Source organism: Ixodes scapularis, unplaced genomic scaffold (assembly GCF_016920785.2).
Source record: "Ixodes scapularis isolate PalLabHiFi unplaced genomic scaffold, ASM1692078v2 PGA_scaffold12__126_contigs__length_90152505, whole genome shotgun sequence".
NCBI lineage: Eukaryota > Metazoa > Arthropoda > Arachnida > Ixodida > Ixodidae > Ixodes > Ixodes scapularis.
The window spans coordinates 60,073,122-60,095,201 of NW_024609838.1; the positions used below are offsets into that span (position 1 = coordinate 60,073,122).

At 44.9% G+C, this 22,080-nt stretch overlaps 1 pseudogene; it reads left to right on the plus strand.

Moving 5' to 3' along the window:
- The first annotated feature begins 16,608 nt into the window (after positions 1-16,608).
- LOC115321653 lies at positions 16,609-20,103 on the plus strand (annotated as a pseudogene).
- Positions 20,104-22,080: the final 1,977 nt, after the last annotated feature.

A 22,080-nucleotide genomic window follows, 5' to 3' on the forward strand; every position in this document is an offset into this window, starting at 1 on the left:
ATCCGATCGCTCCCCCGACCGTACCGTTCCAGCAGATCGGAATGGATCTACTGGGTCCTTTCCCACCATCGACGCAAGGAAACAGATGGATCATTGTCGCCACAGATTATCTCACACGGTACGCCGAAACGAAAGCCCTTCCTGTAGGGACTGCTGTGGAAGTCGCCAAGTTCTTTATCGAGTCCATCGTCCTCCGTCACGGCGCTCCCGAAGTTTTGATCTCAGACCGTGGATCATCGTTCATGGCCCAGCTGACGCAAGAAATCCTTCGTCTCAGCCACACCAGCCATCGGCGCACAACGGCGTACCACCCGCAGACCAACGGGCTGACGGAGAGACTCAACAAGATTATTGCCGACATGATCTCCATGTATGTCGACGTGGAGCACAAGACATGGGACGAGGTGTTGCCGTACGTCACGTTTGCCTACAACACGGCCGTGCAAGAGACCACCGGGGTGAGACCCTTCCAACTGGTTCATGGTCGCAAAGTAACGACAATGCTGGACGCGATGTTACCCCACGAACCGGCTGTCAACGGAAGCGACGACGCCCAGGTGGTTGCCCAACGAGTAGAAGAAGTACGCCAGCTCGCCAGACACCGTATTCAAGCCCAACAACGTGTCGACACTGGCCGCTACAACCTCCGTCGTCGGGACGTCCACTTCCAGCTCGGAGACAGGGTGTGGGTGTGGACACCGATACGTCGCCGTGGTCTCAGTGAGAAACTCCTAAAGCGCCACTTGGGACCCTACAAAGTACTTCGTCGAGTCGGGGATCTGAACTACGAGGTGATGCCCGACGGAACACGAACTTCATCACGCCGCGCTCCTCGACCGGAAGTCGTCCACGTCGTGCGCCTCAAGCCGTACTACGCGCGATAAGACTGCGAACTGTGAGCTTGTGCACCGCTTGATGGGATTGTGTTTCGCGAGCCTCCGTATGTTCCCATTTTTTTTTCGCTCTGTTTTGTTGCCTGTTACGTGGCATCGAGACGATGCCTTTTTAAAGGGGGGTGTAATGCCACGCTCGCCGGCGAGCGACCGCGCGCGTGACCGAGTGGTTAGCGTGCTTGACTGTCGCGCAGAAAGTCTGGGTTCGATTCCAGTCTGTGGAATGATCTTTTATTTGTTCTTTCAACATTGCGTTCTCGTGTGTTCGAGAACATTCTCGTATGATCGAGTTCCGAATGTTCCAGTCGCCGAACAATCTAGGCCGATTGTTCCAGAACCCAACGCGCGTACATAAATGACTCCGCCTCCTGATCTGCAAGCAGTTTCGCCCCAGCGCTCGACTCTGCTGTCTCGCCGACCCCGACGCTCGCGACGCTTTGTTATTATTTTCCATTCCCCTTCTTGTTTTCGGCACAAGTTCGCCACATTAAACGTTTATTTCTTCCTGTTTATTTATTGTCATTCTGGTCACCACCCGTGACTATATTTACGTCGGACAACGGATCTTTGCAAGATACTGGCATTGACCTTTTAACCTGGTATAGAGGACATAGCAATTTCAAAGCAGGCATGTTTCACTTGTTAAATAATATAACCCCTAAGAAGTGTCCTGGTCCTGACGCTTTACATAACGAGTTTTTCAAACGTTCTGCAGCATGAATGCCCAAACACCTTTGCATCCTTTTTACCACATCTATTCGCCATGGAGTATTACCTTATCATTTGGGAAGTTAGAAAAATTATCCCAATTTCTATCCTCCCAATTGCTGATATTTTTGTTCTGACGGAGATCAATATTCATCGGGATGAAGTAGGGCAATTCACTTTACCAGGCTTAGAAAGTGTCTTCTACACCCGCGAAAATAAGCGCGGAGGTGGCATTGCGATCTTCATTAAGAATAAGATATCATTTACGGAACTTCGTTTAACATTCAACTCAGCTGAGTCAAATGTTTTGCATATAATTACTTCTGCCTATGATCTCTATCTACTTACATTTTATAGACCACCTTCGGAAAAAGCTGCAGATTTTCTTTGTGATCTGCGGAACAGTCTGCAAACTTTGCCGGCAAATGCTTCTTTATGTCTCGTCGGGGACTTTAATATTGACTTGCTGAAGCCTTCAATGGCTCTAGTTTGCGAATACCTGACACTGCTAGCAGATCATGGCATTGAGCTAGCAATCACTGTCCCAACAAGAGAAGAGCTTTTAGGAAACAAACTTGTAATCGCGTCTATTGACCACATCAATCTGAGATCGGCATCCTTCAAAACAAAAGCAGCAGTAATTACTCCCAAATTATCAGACCACTATTTTGTCGCATGCCATTTAGAATTCCCTCGTGATACGCCGACTTCAGTTTCTAACAAAATTCATCGGGTCAAAATTGTTGATCGACAAATGTTTGACAACTTTGTCTCTACTTTCGACTGGAATGCTTTTCAGCAATCTGTTACACCTTCAGATATCTACCCCCGTTTTGTGCAGCTATATAAGCGGTTTTCACAATCATCAAAGAAAGTAATTCGTCGCAAACAACGAAATTTAAATTTACGTTGGTTGAATAAGGATATATTATCTGCTATACAACTAAAGGAGATAGCCTGGAGACGAAGCCGGCGCTCACCTCATAACTCTAACCTTCAAGCTGAATTCCGGACTGTTCGGAACAGAGTAAGCGCACTTATTCGCTCGGCTAAGCGTCAATATTTTCAAAAACAATTCCAAAAGTCCAACTTTGCTAGATCCTGGTCACTGATTAATGAACTACGCGGAGTCGCGCCACCTGGTTTACAGGTTGACACTTTTGGCGAATTTTTTGGAACCGATTCCCTTGCTACGGCGAGTACCTTCAATGACTTTTTCGCCAAGTTTTCGGGCAAAGCCAGACAAAGCACAACACCGCCCAGTCTTTTACTCCACTCCAAATTAGCTTCTGCATTTCTTACACTGATGACAATGATCGATCTGGAGTCTATATTATCATGTCTCAACCTAGAAAATCACCAGGGTATGATGGAATTCACCTCTGCGACATCCGAAGAAATTTTAGGCACATACAAGACACACTTCTACTCATGTTTAACGAAATAATAGAGTCGGGTGTCATTCCTTCAGGAAAAAAAACCTTTATTGTTAAACCTCTTTTCAAGGGAGGCAAACGTGACCAGGTGAAAAACTACCGACCAATATCTATTCTTCCGTGTCTTGCTCAAATCTTGGAAAAGTATATTTATATAGTTATGTCTTCTTATATCAAAAAATATGACATAATATCGCAATCCCAATACGGTTTTATGCCGGGACGTGGGACACAACCTCTTCTTGAAGCATTATCAGACAAGTTAAATTTTGGTTTTGATCACAACTTATTTATCTGCGCATGTTTTCTAGATGTGAGTAAGGCATTTGACACGGTGTGCCCTTCTATTTTGCTTCAAAAACTTTCCTTTGTCGGTTTCCGGGGACCATTCTTGTCTCTGTTAGACAATTTTCTCCAAGGTCGATTGCAGCTTGTTTCCATCGATGGCATGCACAGCCTAAAAGTTTCCTTAAAAGCGGGGTTCCACAAGGTTCAGTTCTTTCACCATTGCTTTTCAATATTTATGTTATTGACATGAGTTTATCTGTTTCAAACTGCACCATTTATTAATACGCAGACGGTACTCTTTTGCTGACGAGCCATATCTCATATGCCAGAGCAATGGGTTTGCTCCAAGACTGCCTCAGAGCTAATGAACTGGTTTGCGAATAATCTAATTAATATAAATATTTCGAAAACTAAGCTTGTTTGTTTTCACAATCCCCTTAAAGTTGTTGACCTCAATATTCCTCTCTTGCTGCACACGTCTCACTGTGTCCCATGCCAATGTATCCCAATTTTTTGTTCATATACTGTGAAGTACCTAGGAATCACATCCGATTCAGATCTCTCCTGGAACTCACACCTATCAAAACTCTGTTCCAAATTAAGAAGCGTTTGCTGCATATTATGCCATATCAAGACATTTCTACCTTTTAATCTCAGGAAGCTTATAGCCTACTCGTTAGCTTATGGTACACTCCGATACGGCGTAACAGTCTTTGGCAAATGTTCTGGATTGTGGCAGGCCAAGATAAATTCAATTCTAAAAGGAATCTTACGGAATGTTCAGTATAAGCCTGCATCCTCAGATCACGATCTCTTTAAGGCTTTGTCAATGCCAAATCTGCAATCTTTGTTTTTTGAATCACTCGTGCTTGAACACTACTGGAAGGATGATTTTAAAACTCTTCGTCCGAATATGAGACAATTACGAAAAATATCAAAGTTTCTTGTTCCCGCTTACTATACACGTTATGGTAACAACATGCGGTCGGTCTATGTGCCTCAAATTTTTAATTCCCTACCTCCCAGCATATGTGACTTTACCTCAAGAAAAAAGCTCAGAAGAGCGCTTCGACATATTGATATGACCGACGAACCTTTGTGAATACTTCATAATTAGTTCTTCCGATATTTGTTTTTTAACAAGTGCGTTTTTTTTACTGTTTTATGAGTTATTTTTTTATTATCATTATATGAAAACAAAGAAAGTCATCAAGATCTTCAGTGTCACAAAAACTGGACAACAATTTCTACAACTTTCAATGGCGAACAATGGCGAAAAATGACGCCAGTGCATTCTGTGTGTGTGTTTTTAATACTTTTCTGACTTGATTTTTTTTCTTTAGAAAGGGAAGGGGGAGGGGGGACTTTAGTATGCAGCTGGAACTGCTGCAAAAACTTAGTGATAATTCTGCTTTTTCTTTTTTTATCTAGAACTGACTCTTTTATTTTTATTTCAATTTACATAGTGGGTTTTTGGCGCACAAGCCCATGATGGCTTTGGCGAACCTGCACTTTTCCTCGATTATGTTCTTCCGTCACAAATAAATTATTATTATTATTATTATTATTATTATTCACAAGTCTGGCGACAGAAACAACCCGGCTAACTATAGACCGGTATTTTTAACAAGTACCTGTTGTAAGCTTCTAGGGCATATATTACTTTCACGTGTGTGTCAATATCTCGAAACTCACAATATTTTTATACCATCTCAGCAGTTTTAGGAAATGATTATCAACAAAAACAAACTTATTGAATTAATCCACGAGCTCGCAGACACAATTAACAATAGAAGCCAGGCATACATAATTTCCTTGAGCTATCGAAAACTTTTGGTTGTGTATCACACCCAAAATCTCTTTTAAAACTTTCTACAGTCTTCAAAAATTATCGGTTAGTAAACTGGATAGCATCATACCTGTCCAATAGATCACAATATGTACATCTCTTTTATGAGTCTTCTGGCCTTCTTCCTGTAACGTACAGTGTTCCTCAAGGCTCGGTTGTTGGGCCTCTTTCATTCTTAATTTTTATAAATCACATTATTAAAGATATCAAAGTACCAGTTAAATTATTTACCGATGATTGTTTTATTTATGGTGAGGTAAAATCAACTAAACATCAGATGGCTCTTAATGACTACTTGGCGAAAATTGAAGAATGGGTGGATAAACGGCAAATGCAGGTAAATTACTCAATTACAAATGACAGTAACCTGCCAAAAAATCCTTTGAAGTGAAACTACTCAATTAATGGCAGTCCCATCAGTTATGTCGAGCAATACGAATACCTTGGAGTAACAATACCGGACAAACTAAACTGGAATCAACATATAGATGACGTTGTTAACAGGACAAGGGGTGAACTTGTTACACTGAGACGTAGTTTGAAATCTGCTGGCAGGAAAACAAAAAAACCTTCGTGATATGAACTCATAAGATCCATGCTGCAATATCCCAATGTAGTCTGCTATCATTATGCCGCGGAGGGAATCAGTAAGCTTGAAAGTGTACAAAAACTTTCGGAGCAATTTATAACTACAATTCTAGATATAATATTTTTGCGTCAGGTTTACTTGCAGAGACTAGCATACAACCCTTTGATATCAGAGCTAAGCTATATAGATTACGCCTCCTATGCTTCGATGTTAATAAGCAGCTCAATGTTGACAGTGAGAGATATATTACTTTTTTGTCAACAGGTTAATTTAGACTCAATCATTGAATAACTATCAAGCAATACAGATATAAGCACGACGTATTCAAGTATTCCTTTTTCCCTCGGGCAATCGAAGAATACAATTCGTTAACAAACAATGTAGTAATCCTTCCGTCATTTGAGAGTTCCGTTGATGCAATTAATTCTGCCACTATTAGATCTTGAGTACAATTTTTTATATTGTTCAAAGTGTACGGATTATGTACCCTCACAGCAGCTATGGCTCGCGCATGCGTGCGGCAGTAGCCTGTAAATAAATATATAAAGAAAAGGCCCCACGACACCAGTAATTAAACAGGTTTGTCAACAGCTACGATAAATTACTCAATTTTGTGTGGCGGTTAGTTCTGAATCTTACGCCCGCCTATCTTAATACATACGTGGTGAAGACAACACCCCGGTAACTTAACCCTTTTTTTTATAAAAAAAAGGCGTTGAAATTAAAACCACGCCTAATCAGTCATAATGGCTTTACGTATTTATTATATTTAATAAATTATTCAAGTGTTAGGTTTGGTTTCTCTTCTTTCCAGTTATTTGTTTAAGGCGCGAAATGTAGAGTCAGCTATGCTTTACCTCTTAAATATAACGCTGTCGTAGTGAAGCTAAAAATACGTGAATACTTGGCAAAATAAAATAAATGTAGGCTACCGCTTGTAACAACTCGTGTCGAACTTGGTCATTATTTCTACAAAATCTTATCCAAATGGCGCTTTAGCTAACTTTCACGCAAAAGAGAAATATTTTTAATCGCGTAATACGTGTGGCATTGCGCGTTATCTATGCTGTACATGAAAATATTGCAGAACTTTAATTCGCACTTTAAAATGTATTCCAGACAAACCTACTTACGGAGTGTCTCACAACGGTCCTGGGAACAACTAATATGGTGAGTGCTGTCAGTTACGATGCCATTATAAAAACATAACCTGAACACTTTACTCATGCGCACTAGTCTTCCCTCCGCGTAACGTATTGTAGTTAATCATATGAAAAAACGAGTGTGTCGGGCCATTCTGCACTAAATTATACATTGCATGAAATCACTCATTCAAAGCACAGTCGGTTGATGGCCAGATAACCATAACATATTTTTAAATTACGCTTTTTGTTATTTGTGAAATTAGAATAAACATACCTATTCCCAGGCAGCACGCCGACAGTGGGCTACCGTCGGAGGAATATTGCTCACAAGATTGACTCAGTTTCATGTTTTGTATTGGATAACGATCGTTCTAAAAATGGGCCAGAATCAGCGATATAATTCGAGTTCTGGGCAGATCTGAAAAAATATCGGGTGACATGGACGCGGCCGCTGCGGTGTCAGCGGACTTGGGCCAAGCTAACGTTACTAGAACCACTCAGTTGGGAAACCGCCATAGAGCCTGCACTGAAAAAGTGTCGCCGATCCGTATTCGAGAACCGAGCTCACAGCGACTGCAACGCCGCTATTTCTCCCGCACCGGCAACTCTAGGAAGTGCACGTGAGTTCTATTCTGGCTTTAATCGGCCAGTTTTGCTCCGAAACAGATGCGGCGGAAGGGGCTGGACACCCCCGACTCCCAAGCGGACGCGCCGCGAATTACTGCCGAAGTTAGGATGTGCATAGGTCGGGACGCGCTACCTGAAATCACCGCTGAGACATGGTAGTATAAAAGCATTAATTGTGCCGCAAACCTTGTAAACTAAATATTAAAAAAAAAACACGCGCCCCCCGTTTCGTACTAGGCTCCAATAAAAGTTAAAAAAAAAGTTTTTTTTTTTTCGTTTGTTTGTACGGAAAAACACAGTTCCAGCCGCTGATTGCCCGGCGCGTCCTCGGCGCGGCGCGTGGCAACAGCGGCGGCCGCAGCGATTGGCTGGCGCGATTGACCGATTTAGTATCGTTTTAGAATCGGTCAAGAATCTCTAATACCGGCCCATATAACCGGTTCAGACCCGACAATTTTCAGGAATACGGCGCTGAATACTGTATATCAACGTGGCGTTGGCCGACCGAAGTGATGTTCCGCCGACATCGGCTACATCACAGTAATACAGGCCCGATCTTTACGATCCAGCGCCAATATTGGCAGTATCAGAATGATATTGGCCCGATTTCTCCGATCCGACGCCAATGTTGGCGAGATACTGTGTACTGCCTGGGTTCACATTAAGAGGTAACTCTAATTAGACAGGCGACACAGGCCTACGACTGATTGTGCACTTGCAGTGTAGGCATTCGGCAATGACTATTTCGTGCACTTTAATGGCATGGTACCTACCTTTTCCAAACAATTCAACAACTCCACTTTTAACATTTTATCGATTGAGCACTTAAAAATCAAACCATGCTACATTTGTGAATAATTTTGAAGTAGACTTGCCAGGTAAACACTCTTGCGTGGAATTAGCAAATTAGGTACAAAATAAGAATTATTGTTTCAAGATTTATGGTAAAGTTATTCTAGAGGCGTACTTTGCATGCTTATGTTTTCCTCAGTTAAAAAGCACACGTCTGGACTCACCACGTGGCGTAGAACACGTCCCTTCTCTGGTATCATTTTTCTCCAGTAATTGCATGGAAGAATATGACAAAAACTAGTTTAATAAGTATAATTTCTTAAGGAGAATCATCTGGTAACAAAATATAAGGCACAACTTAACCTGGTAATGTATTCTTTATTTTTTATGTATGTCTCTCGCTGGAGGTAGAGGATTTAAACTTTGCGAAACCTTCCACGTCCAACGTAAAGCGAATATACACACAGACATTCTCCCAAATGTACAGTGAAAAACAATTTAAAAGCCCAAATGATACACTTACTTTTTTGTACTTCTTCAACGAAAAAATATTTGCGCAATATTTACATAATTGTATAGTCGCAATTTAGGTTTTTGGTCACGGCCCGCTCAAAGCCCCGCCCAAAGATCACTGGCCCGCCCGTGACTACTGGATTGGCTTGGCTTCTCGGCCGAACAAGCTCAAAAGCCTACTGTCTACCTTTAGAGACTACCCGTGCGCCTAGTCTCGCGTCTCACACCGCCTGCTAGTCGTGCGAGCAGACGCGCAGCAACCCCTGGCACTGCGTGCTGTTTCACCACCGCCTATCGTCGTCTACAATGCCCGTAAGACGCAGAAAATAATGCTGCGCGTTGGTGTTTGTTTTCGCCTTCGTCTGTACGCTATTCCGCCGCAGACTAAAAACTTTTGCAAAGCTCGCAAGACGCGACCATGCAAACGCAGTCCTAGCGTTTCATCAAGCACAAGCAAAAGTCAAACCGAACAGTGTCAGCGTATCTGGATGCGCGGTAAAGACCGAGCGAAAGACTAAAAAAACGTAGTTTTATTTTTTGTTCTCGTTTTTTTGTTTTTGCACGGTATTTGTGAGCATGTTGAGCGAGCGTCACGACGCACAGATAACCCCTTAACCATTTTTAACAAGCTCCAGCTGGTCAAACTGGGGCCGTCCCGCAACAGCTCTGAACAAGTATTTAACCCGTTGCTAGGGCCCTTGTTGCGGACATATTGCAGGGGGTTCGACGTGAGGTTAGAATCCGTGTGATAATGAAGTCAATAATTTTTTTTGTAAACATTGTGTCTTCTCAATATCTAATCATGGATACTTTTTTCTATCCTCTCAGTGCTAAAAACCGTTGATAAAATCCAGTGACAAAGTTTCACAGCCGGTTTTACCTTCTTTGCAGGCGACACGATGACTTCGCGTGTTCAGTGATCTTTTTCTGAGTACGCGACTAGGTTAAATTAAGTCAGTAGCGATCGACGTAACTCCGATTCTCGGGTTAGCGTTCGCTGGGATTTTCTAAGCGAAGAGCATCCGCGCACACCTTTGACCGACCCTCGAGGTGCAAGAGCGCGAGAAGGCCGACGTGTGGTGGCTCCTGCAATATTTGAGAAGGCTGAGAGCACTGTGAAGGGGCCGAATCACAAACGACGACAACCTGAAGTGTATCAACGTCGAAGTGCAGACCAGCACAACGATTTAACGAATTCTGACGGCACAAAATTGCTTAAGTGCACACTTGTGTGATCAAAACAGAGATATAATTATTTTGAATTTCAACTTGAATATAACATATTTATAACGTATCATATATTTTTATTCAGGTTTTCCTAATTGGAGCATTACACCTTTACTGCGAGTCTGAATACAAAAATTTGGCTCTCGAACTGACCACGTAGGGTCAAAATATTTGCTCGTTCAGTGAAATGCAGGTCAACTGCAAAATTCAAAAGAAGGTCTGTGGCTGCTTTGATGTGATGTTCTAAACATATGCTTCTCTCGATGAATGTTTAGCAGATCTCCATATGCGTGATTAGTTTCGTAAGACTGTACCCCGTATCGCATGTGAATACAATTCATTTTTATAAACAACGAATGGGTTTTCATAGAACTGCCATATTTCCAATAAATATAAAATCAAAACCGTATCATTATGCAAACAATTCAAACTGTTGGAGACGGCATACCTCACCCAATTCTTATGCGTTCGTCGTCTGCAGCAGCATCACGAGACGTCACGAACAGCGAAAGTTGCCGTCGCAAATATTTCAGAAACAGTCGATTCTCGGCAAATTTACGTCGTAAAATCTCGGCTTCCCATGTCTATTATTTTCATACGTTTAATATCAACGTTCAAATTTTTGACGACGGCTATTTTGAAGCGAAATCCTGTCCCATGTATTCGTTAATAGCAACGCTCCTAGCAACGGTTTGTTCGGAGCAGTGGCGTCACTCTCACGGGTTCAATAGCCAGTGCCCCCTAAAGACTCTTAGTGCCTGGAAAAAATTTCTCTCGAGGCCCTCGCTTCTACCACCCGTGGCAACCGCGTGAGGGCGCCAGGTTAACAGGGAACAGCATTATCATCAGGCGTAGGATGTTGGATTTGGATCTGGATTCTACGGCTTTCCCCTTTGTAACGGGTCATTAGCGGTGAATTCTGAATCTAGCCAGTTGCCTCCCATGCGAGGGTCGCACTCTTGGGAGGCGATGTGAGAGACGGCGTGTAGACGAATGGGTCGCGTGCTAACCCAACCGGACCCCGTTTCGCCCCTTCGCACCGACAGTCTGTGGATGCCTCATTAGAAAACGTCAACCCACGTGGCCCACACGAACACGCCGCTGCGCGCCGCACCGCCGAAAGCGCTAGCCCCGCTTTTGCCCATCGCGCCTTCGAAAAGTGACTTCTTCCTGCGACTTCTTAGATTTAACAGCGCTTCCAACTGCTTTATCGGGGTCACGCGTAGTCGCGTTTGCAACATGGTCTGCGCAGAGGGGAAGAAAGCGTTGATCGCCAGCAAGCGTTTTTGCCTTTCAGCCCCCATTCCTTGCCACGCAACAATGCAATGGATGCGCACTTTCATACGTTCTATATGGTTTCAGTTGCTCCCTCTCTTAAATCTAAGCTCTCTAAGGGCGCACTGTTTCTACGTCGTCCGCTTCGGCAGCCTCGATCTGTTTTGCGTTGGGCGCTTGTCGTTTGTGTCGTCTGCCTGCCTTCGCCACGAAGATTTGTTAAAATGGCCTACTGTTGTGACTCGTATAAAAAGAAATATTAAGCTTGTTGTTTTTGTTGTTTTCTTTTTGTGATGCCCCCGCTGACATTGATTTGAGTGAAAAGTGGCTTGCTATGATCGAGCGATAAAACTGGACACTGAATGCGATGCCGTGCAACATTAAGGTATGAATAGAGCACCAAAGGGCATGCCATCTACATCTTCCAAAATAGCGGAATGTTTAAACATTAAATAGGCTAATCAGAGCGCCAGAATTTCCTCATGGCCACATGCTTTTTGAAATGCGCGGGTGATACGACGCTAGAGTACCGCACGCATATTCGGAACAACCAGAACGGCTTGATGGATGCACTACACCCATTCATACGTCTATCCGTCCAAACAGACGTTTTAGTGGCGCGCCTAGCAGCTAAATGTTGCACAGCGGCGACGGTGACTGCTCATGCGGAGGGAAAGCCGTCTGCTTTTTCGCGCAGGCCGGTGCCGTGACGTCACGTCACCGCGCTCTGATTGAAGGATGACTCCAGGCGGAAGCTCGGGGGTAAACAATGCGGTGTGCGGTGCCGTCGTTTCTCCGCGGCCGCCATTGCGAAAGGCTTTTCTGTGGCTCTCGGAAATCCACTGCTAGTGCTTGAAAGAAGACGCGGCATACGGGAAAAAGAGACCCGAAATGTCTCGAAATGTACGTCACTTCGTTTGAAGCCAAGGAATTTACCCTGGGAGCATACGAAGCACCAATATGCGTCCCGGCTCCGGCGGTCGTATGTTGACATGAGCACATCCAACGTCAGCACGGTGATGTGCGCGCGAGTGAGCTTTTCTACTTCTTGACGTAGGCGCCTTTTCGCCAGCAAGTGTCTCGGTGTCTCCGTGAAGCATCGAAGAGTAGCTACAGCCCTCTTCGGCGAGCTGAACGGGCTGCCGAGCTTTCGAAGGCCGATCTCCCGCAGCCCTGGAACCCGGAGAACCGCGCCATGGCGCTCGCTGGGGTGAGTTACGTCGTCTTTGTATATTTTGCATCATTCACAAACAGTTGCACGTTAAAGGAGTATAGCAAAGTAAAACGGAATGTTACGGAAAAGCACCGAATTAGGCGATGGGTGCGCTACAACCGAGCCGAGTGCGCGGTCGTCTGTTTTTAGGCTTCTCCCCCAGTGACAGGTAGTATGCTACTTGCCCAAAAGGATAGCGTGGTAGGATATCTGTATGTGGGTCATAAACTTCGCCGTCACGACTCAGCGTGGATGGTAGCCTGTTTAAGGTGTGATTGCGCCGTGCTGAAGTGACATCCGATGTGACTTTATGCCAGTGGCGTAGGCGGGAAGGGGGGGGGGGGAGGGTCCGGTACCTTGTAACCCAAATCAAACCAACCTCCCCCCCCCCCCCCGGGCCCGCAAAAACCTGGTTACGCCAGTGCTTCACGCGCGTGATAAAGCGCCGTTCTAACGTGTTAAACTCTAGACGTACTGTTCTTCTGACGCGGGGTCCATCACTCGCTTGCCGCCGATTTGTTTCACCATAAAGCGCCAGTGAGGTAAACGCTCCGCCGGCGAGTAGCATGTTTTCGTACCTGCCTGCTAGTTTTCTTAGGTCCGTTAATTTGCAAGTGCTCGAGTTTTCCCTACCCCATCATTTCAACAGAATCCACCGGCTGCCGGGCTACTGAAAGGGCCCTCTGCTCAGAGGACATGCTGCAGGCCCTCTGTAATGCCCTCAGCGCCTGTGTGACTTCCAGGGGTCTGCGTTTCCCGGCCCCGTCACCAACTGGGAAGTTCTCCATGGAGGTAAGGTTATGAAATAAATCACTTTATGCATTCAGAGGCAGCTTTCAGAAGTTGTGGAAGCTAAATACAGATGCTGATATCTCTAGTAAAAACAAAATCAAATTATTACTTGTTTTGTGACTTATGCATCTCTATTTTGCAAGCCACATATCGCAGGAAAGTGTCACGTAATGTCAATCTAGTTGCTTAAGACACTGAAAAGCTTCCTCTTGCAGACCACTGTGGCGTTGTCATTTATTATATGTGATTCTTTTGCACCAGAGAGATCGGTGGCCGAGTGGGCTAGCGCACACCAGCTCGGGAGAACGTGGAGCGAAAGCTCGTGCTGCAGGACCCAGGATCCTGTGTTCAATCCTCAACCCTGCTCGTTTCGATCTGGATGAGCATCGCACCGGCGTGCGGTCGTGTATCACTACTGCGAGATGAACGTTAAAGACCCCAGGAATGAGGTTGTACTGGACTGGCTAAATTGCTTATCTACAGCTGGGAGAGTCGTCGCCCGTTGAGGCAGACCAAGTTCTAGGTTGTATAAACATACACACAACACAATTCCTTCGCACGCTGCTGGTATTGCTGTGCTGATGTTTCGACGTCCTTTTTCTTGGTCGTTGAAATGACTACTGTGATACTTGGGTGAAATAACCTGATCAATTTCTTACTCGGCCGTAGAGTGCCGTTCACTTGTTACTCTCTCTTTGGTTAATGTGGCTCAAATAGCAGTCATGCAGTCAGCCCGGTTGAAGTTTTCTCGACACCACATTATCACATCTCTGGCCGATCGTACTGCTTTCACGTAAAACTCACACACCTCGTCTTCTTCGATACTCCCGAATCCGCCTCGGTCGCCCGCTCAGCCGCTATGTTCAGTCCCGTGCCCACTGTTTTATGACAACCTCCTTGACGTGACAAATCTACCTTCTGCATCCGACCGTCAATACGGGTTAGTGTTCAATTTATAAATTTGATGCTTCCAAGTAATAGTACGAGCTTCCTCCAGCATCTACCAGCAACCAAGCAATAACAAATACCAAAGCTTTAACTTCCAAGACTAAAAACCCAGGAGTGTGAGGACAGAAGGGACAAGCGTGTCGTCTTAGTATATGGAGAGGTGTCCTCGAAGTTCCCAGCTTTAAAATTGTGGTAGTGTTTGAGCTGGTTTAAGTTCAAGGAGTCTCAAGACAGCAAATATTGCAACATTATGTATATTGATTTGTGTCCCTTGGATGCTGCCAGGTGTTCAGTACAAAGGGACTGAAATTGACATGTTAATTAATGCATTCTGTTGCGTAAAAAAATAGGCTTTCACGAATTTTCAGTTGGTAATGGCATGGGAGGACAAATACACTGCTCGAGGGTGGAATCGAATCGTTTGAGTGCTGGGACAACTCTTATACAGGAGACTGAATCCTGTCCAGCACCAACTTCACCATCTGGGACCAGGTCCACGAGGGGGTCGCACTGCAAGCACATAAAAAAGGGCACTGCGACCTCGATGTGAAGATTGTACTTCTATCAGTACGGAGTCCTGAATTGATGCCCTGACCTTCTAATCGGTGCGGATGACCTTATGAAGGTGATATGTCTGTGGATCTAAAGGAAAAATCTGATTGCAGACAAACTGCAGTTGTTTCTGACTTTATTCTCTTAAGACTTGAAAGTAATCTGCCTACTTCATGAATTTTGAAATGTAAAAATTGTTTCCGTAACTTTTCCACTTCAACGTAATGTGCACATTGAAACATGTTCCTCTTTTTTTTTTGCTTTCTGGTGATAAAATAAAACCAACGAATCTACCCCTTCCTTCTCGCAATGGGGAGGTGTGCAAGACGGATTGCATATTTCATATATGGAATCCATTTCATAAGAATAAAAATAAAAGCAGAATCGATGTTCACAAATTATTTGTGAATCCTTAGACTTGGTGAGGTGAGTAGTTTACGTTCGAGTCATTTAACTATGAAGTCAAAACCAGCTCTAGTGCTTTTTTAAGAAGCCTTTTAGACCTGAGACTTCTGCTTTGACTCAGCAACACCCAACTCACCTTTGTTATTCATCTAGCATAGCCGAAACTATAAACACGACCATGTTGCCTGACCAATGCTTGAACTGCCGTGAAATCTACGAAGTCCCTATCCGTCGAGAATAAGTGTCAACAGGGGATAGTCGAAAGGCCAGTGTATTTATTGCACACGCATACCTACTTGATTTCAAGCTTGCAGATGGAAGTAATTGTTTATTGATTCATACCCATTCTTAAACCTGTTTGAGATTGTATTGGTTCATGTTCACACATGCAAGTGTGCAAAAAATTAATTCGGCTTTGTAAGCTGATTTTTTATGTACTCTCCCCAACAGCATAGCAAGCAATAATATAAAAGGCTACACCTGCGAGAGTGGCTACACCCGGCATCTCATTCGTTTTATAGCGTGTACAGGTGAGACACTATACTCCGTTTCACAATAACTTGGCAAACTGTGAAGGCTGCGGACCCCGCGACCCAATAAGAGCATCGAATCCAGGCATGTGTCAACACTCCATGGTCAAGTCCTCGTTATCGCCACAGCAACAGCGCCATCTGCGACGAAACATAGTTCTATGTTTTTTTTTTCTTCTTTTAGTAGTGTTTCCATCGGATTCGTCTGACCAAATCGCTACGTGACACGGAAGGAAGACCAAGACATATGTTACTTATTAACGACACTTAATATGGATCAACACTTTTTTGAGAAACACATGGCTTCTGAACGATGTTTGAACAATCGCAGCTGTTAATCGACCACTTCCGCTCAAGCCATCGCCCTAGCATTCGCACCCACCAGAGATTCATGGGCAAATTGAGCGTGTGGTTGTCTCATAAAAGAATTCCTGAAGAGCTCGTTTCTCTAGCGGAAGGTAATGTTGCTGCAGTGCACGTTCATCCGAAGTTGTTTGATTTCTCAGCAGACGACAGCCGGTTCTGGCGGGTGGTCCTTGTTTTTGGCACGATGACAGGAACGCTCCTGTGACATGCTGCCACGTGCCTCGCTCCGGCATTCTTACTGGGTCGCAGGAGCCGTAGCCTCCACAGTTTGCCAAGTTATCGTGAAACGAAGTGTAGACTAAGCTGTCTGCTAATGAAAGTAGCCTTGCCAGCATCATATATTATGTATGAAAGAGTGTATACTTCGAGAAAACAGATAAAGCCATTCAACCTTTCCACTGATTGTGTTTGTTCATTAGTAAAACTTGGCTCAGTGAACTTATTGCATCTCAGCATTAGCATGGACACGACAGGTAAGGTCAAATATAAGTGCTTTAGAGCAGTCCAAACAGTTTCCAAGTGTCTCATGCAAAGCAGCTGACATGGTACTACCCCGCCAAGGAAAGAGACCAGACATCCTTGACGAATCTACTTCAGGCACAATGCACACCAAACTGAATATTGGCATTTCTAGGAAATTGGAATCAACCACAACAATTCCATGGATAGGCACACCACGAACAGCTTTGGTGTCAGGGTGAGCCCTATCTGCAGCGACAATACTGAAGACTCGCACGCAACCATCACCAACACATGAGGGTAGTCACTCAGTGGCTGGCATACTTGGGCATTGATGAAGCAAAGAAAGATCATCAATCAGTGGACTAGAAATGTGGATCCAAATGGGACTGTCTTGCCATTCTTCACAATTGCTGTATGACCACCATCTGTTTGGAGTGTTTCTGGATTTCAACAGCCCATCTGGGACCTAGTAATGACAAATGATGTAAGAAAGTTTGTCACTTACACATTGGTTTTTGTATGACCCTGTCTGCTGCGTGAACACAACAAAAATACATACATATTAGTCATCGTTTACTCCCGTGTCAATACCAAGGAGCGCTCATTAGCTAGGCTTGGATAGTGCGCAATCTCCGAAGTTTTATCTTGGTATGGGAACGAAAAAGGACACAAGGGAAGCCCAAAAGGGAGTGTCTAGCGTTCCGTCTAGACGGAACACTAAAATCCAGTAAAATTCCGTGCAGACGGAACTATATCCCCCACTAGAGTTCCGTCATCGGTTCCGGTTCCGGTGTTCGTGGCGCCATCTCGAGGACTGCCGAGGACCAGCCGGATCACCGCATGTTGCACGGCGCCCGACGCTACTACTTGCGAACGCCATGGAGGGTAGCGCAATGTTTGCGACATTTGAGGCATTAGAAGATGCCTTGAGAAGGTATAGCGAGGAGAACTACGTGCAGTATTAAAAGCGAGAATCAAGACTAGTACCCGCGGCGAAACGAAAAGGCGTTAAGCACCACATTAAGCAGAACATCAGTGTCTACCTGGTGCATTATCGCTGTATAAAAGGCGCCCGCAACTTCAAGAGTCGAAGCAAAGGAGAGCGAGAAACCAAGTAAGTGTCACTTTTCACTTCTCTCTGTTTAGCACCTGTGTATACAATTAGTAATGCTTATATTGATTTATCGTGCATCACATTTTTTCTCAGAACCTTTGTCGACGGGTGTCCGGCCCATTTCGAATGCTGCGTGTCCGCAGATGGGGAGCACTTGGAGGTCATGTCGAGCAAGACAGAACACAGTCACCCCGTGTCAAAGCTATGCTTCATGATACACAGATTAGATATGATTTTAAGCATATGTTCCGCATTATCTGAGCACATAGACAAACTGGCCACAAGCACTGCTACATTTTCATGGTATATTAAATATAATGCTGCTCTTGTTCCCGGCCACCTACGAGCAACTTCCGAAGCAACGAGCACTGCCTGATTCGGTGAAGGGTGTGGTCCAGGAGCTGATAAATCTCAAAGCGCACACAAGCTGATAAAGCAAAAGATCCTTCAAAAAACTGGCCATGTTGTCCTTCTGAAGAATCTCAGCAACCTAACCAGCTCTCTGAAGCCCCCATCAAAGAACGACCTCCAAAAAACAGTGGAGACGCTTCTAATAGTCTACAGTATGTCGCACACATATCTATTGGGACGTCCTAAAAGTATCACATGGGTGAATACGCCTTGCAAGCAATAAGGCATACATATTTCTACCTACATGTCAACAAAAAATTACGAGGTCACCTAGGCTTTCTCCTATGATATAAGATCGCATGAGCATTTACTTTGGCCGAGTTATGTTGGTGTGTTTGACTGTTGTTTTTGCGAATTAATGCCGTCGCGAAAGTCAAGAGGACAAACCGGCCACAATTCAACATTAAAGCCGAGTTTTATTTGCCAAGTTTCTAGCGTCGATTCGTGTTCCTAGTCCTCCCTGTGATCTGGGACAGCATCTGCGAGTCTACGGTAGGAAGATGGGTGGAGCAGGAAGCAGAAAACCAGGGCGATGGGGCAGGTTCAAACTGCGGTCACGCTTTTCTGCCACAGCTTTTGGTTACGGTTTTCCCACTAAGTGAACCAGGTAGTGCCCACGCATTATTATCTCCTGTCTTATGGTTCATACTTCAGATCATGATTGGTTCCTCTCAGCAGACTGTGTATTCTTTTTGCTGGACGTTATCTTTCCTTCTGCATGGAGTGTCCCAGTACCGAGCATTCTCTTGGGAAATTGGCATGTAATTTGTTAGTGTTGCATTCACTTTAATCTCTTAGATATTGGATTATTTGTGTTTATGACTATGCAGGTTCAGACTGCCATGTCCTTGTGAGCGACAACCAGTTCCTGGGACTTCTGATCTCCACTGCATCAATGAGGGGAACAATGGCTGCGCATCCGGAGTCTCTTGGAATAGATGCGACATATAAGCTTCTCGACCTTAGAACTCCAGTTTATGTCATCCATAACGAAGATTCGAATGAATCAACAGAGGTCGTCTGCGTCGCGATCCTCGTCACAGAAGTTGCGTGCAGCTTGAGGTGGCTCCTAGAGAAGTTCCAACAGCTCAACCCATGGGAGTGCACACGGTGTATCATGGCGGACAAAGACTTGCTTGAAAGAGACGTACTGAATAGGTGCTTCCCCGAGGCGCATGTCTTAATATGTGTGTTTCACACTTTAAAACATTCAGACGCGAGATAACTTGCACGAAGTTGGGCATCACAGCTTTCCGGTGTGACCATGCCCTCCAGCTCCTTCAAGGAATGGTGCGTGCGAGATCAGACGACGAATTCTTCAAAATTGAAAGTCAACTTGACGCCACAGAACCAGCACAGGTACTTCAGTATTATGGCAAGAAATGGCACATGAAAGATGAGTGGTACACAGGACCACAATTCTCAGTTGGAAGCTTTAATAACACTACGACCAACCGCCTTGAAAATATTAATGCAAAGCTGAAGAGTGTTGTTCCTCTGTACTGCACACTTGAGCAGTTTGTGCCAGCATTGTTCAGTGTTCTGAACACTCTGCAAGAAGCGAGGGACCACCTGGCAGCCGACTCAGTCTACAAGCGTCCAACACAGTTAGAAGCTGAGGAGCACCTCCAGCAGTACCAGCGACGCCTGACTGGTTATGTGTTTCCATTTCTAAAAAAGCAAGAAAAACTCTCAAACTCAGTTGATGTGCGAGAAGACAACTAGGGGCAGTATCACTGACAGTCACGCTCCGGGGAAACTATTACCACTACGGCCAGCTGCTCCTGCTTTTTCAGGCTGTGGATGATGTTGCCCTGTCGGCACATCCGGGCAGTGCTGAGGTCCAAGGGCCTTATTCTCTACGAAGGAGGCCTCTACAGTCAGTTGGGAGCAGAAAGTATTACCATTGTGAACAAAGGCTCTTTAATTAAAAGGAGCCTGGCACAGAACTCGCGGGTGTGTCTGTGACTCCAATCATCAGGAAACCAAAACCGTAAACCCAGCAACAGAAGTACAGAGCTGCGTTTCTGTTGTGCAAGTACCTTGCAGAATTGGCTTCGGAGGAAACGAACGAAAGATTTGTGCAGCGCCTAGGGGCCTTGAAAACACTCATCAAGGAATGGGAAGATGGACACTGTGTCGATGTAGGGCGGCAAAACTGCTATGGACTACAGAGCATTGTTGAAGCAGGTCCTCAATCACTGGACTGCTGTCGGACCTCGCCCTCACCTCCAATAGGACAGATGAATGAAGCCCTGGCAACGGCCTTCGATCATCTGGAGACCACTGAGCTTGTGGCCCCGGACAGAAACGACTCAGGTTCAAGTCCAGTAGATACAGCAAGCCAGCTTCCTGCCGATATTGTGCAACAGAGCTGCCATGGACTACAGATCAATGACGACATGGATCCTCAAGTCATGGAGCGTTGCCGAAGCTCGCCTTCGCCTCGGAAGATACATATGAACAAGCCAATGTCAACTGACTTCTATCATCCAGAGAGCACCCAGCTTGTCCAGAAGAGAAACTGTTCCAATCCAGTGAATATGACTGCCCGCCTGCTACTGTTACATATGGTTCCTGACAGCACACCAACAGTAGTTTCTCCAGAGGCTACAGCAGCAGAATCACAAGCTCCACGAAACCTTCCGGTTACAGTTACGGTTGTCACTGGTCCCTGCGTAGCAGCCACAGAACAGCTCAGTCTTCGAGGCATCCAAATGCCAAAATGGATCAAGCCACGTGGTCGTCCAGTAGGCTCCAATGTCGTTGTCATCGGACTCTCTAGAAAGAAACGGAATCCAAAAGCCTTCGCAGACCTGGAAGCATCAGAAATGCAAAAAAGGGAGCTGGCATGGTTGGTAGAACATAAAGATGCCGGATGTGCCGTCGACAAGGGAATTCACTTGGGTTAGTAGAATTGTATATATGCATTACTTTCATTACCTCAGTGGGCTTCTGCGGATTGTTTTTGAATGGTTAAAATTCCCAAATTGGTATTTCTTTGCATAGTAGAAATAAAGCAACTGAGATCTAAGATACGTATGTGAATACAGGGTCGCTACTAACCTAAAGAACCTGGAATTTCCAGAGACTTTTGGATCATCTATATCGTTGAAGTTGAGAGTGTTGGGTGGACGAGGACAACGCGACATGTCTTTTATTGATGTAAAAGATGTATTGTGTCGTCTTCGTCCACTTTGTTTTTTATTCTTCCATGTAAGCATTGGATCATCTGGGAAAGTCTGGGAATTATCAGGGAAACCGTCAGAAAGTGTGCTGAATCGGTCGAAACGACCAACGAAAGCGGCACGACGGTGCAGAACGAAGCGCAGCGGTTGCTCATCGGGGCACCATGACAGAACAGCACACGACAAAACAGCACGCGACAAAACAGCACGGTCAAAACAGCAGGCGTCAAAGCAGCACAGCGTCAAAACAGCACGGCGACAAAACAGCACGCGTCAAAATAGCACGCGACAAAATACCACAGCGTCAAAACGGCACAGCGTCAGAAGAGCACGTGCCAAAACAGCACGGCGTCAAAACAGCACAAAGTCAAAAGGCCAGAACGACATGACAGCACAGCGTCCAAAAAAACGTGTTTCGGAAATCATTGTGGTAAATATTTTTAGACTCATAAACGTGTCGGTTCCTTTCGGTTTATTGACGAAAATCAGTATACTGACGAAAACGTAATATTTAAAAGCGTTCCTTTAAATTTTATAGTGAGTTAACCAGGTACTGGTTTTAGTTGTTGCTGTCTGTGGCAGCCGACGCCTCCTGTTCTACAAGACGCACTGGGGCCCTAATAGGATCTGACATTATCGTCGTGTGCACGTATTTGTACACAGGACGAACATGAACTTCACTACCACTTCGGTCGGAGAGGAAAACATTAAACTCCAGAAATTAGCAAGCATTGTACTCAGTGCGATTTTTCCCCAT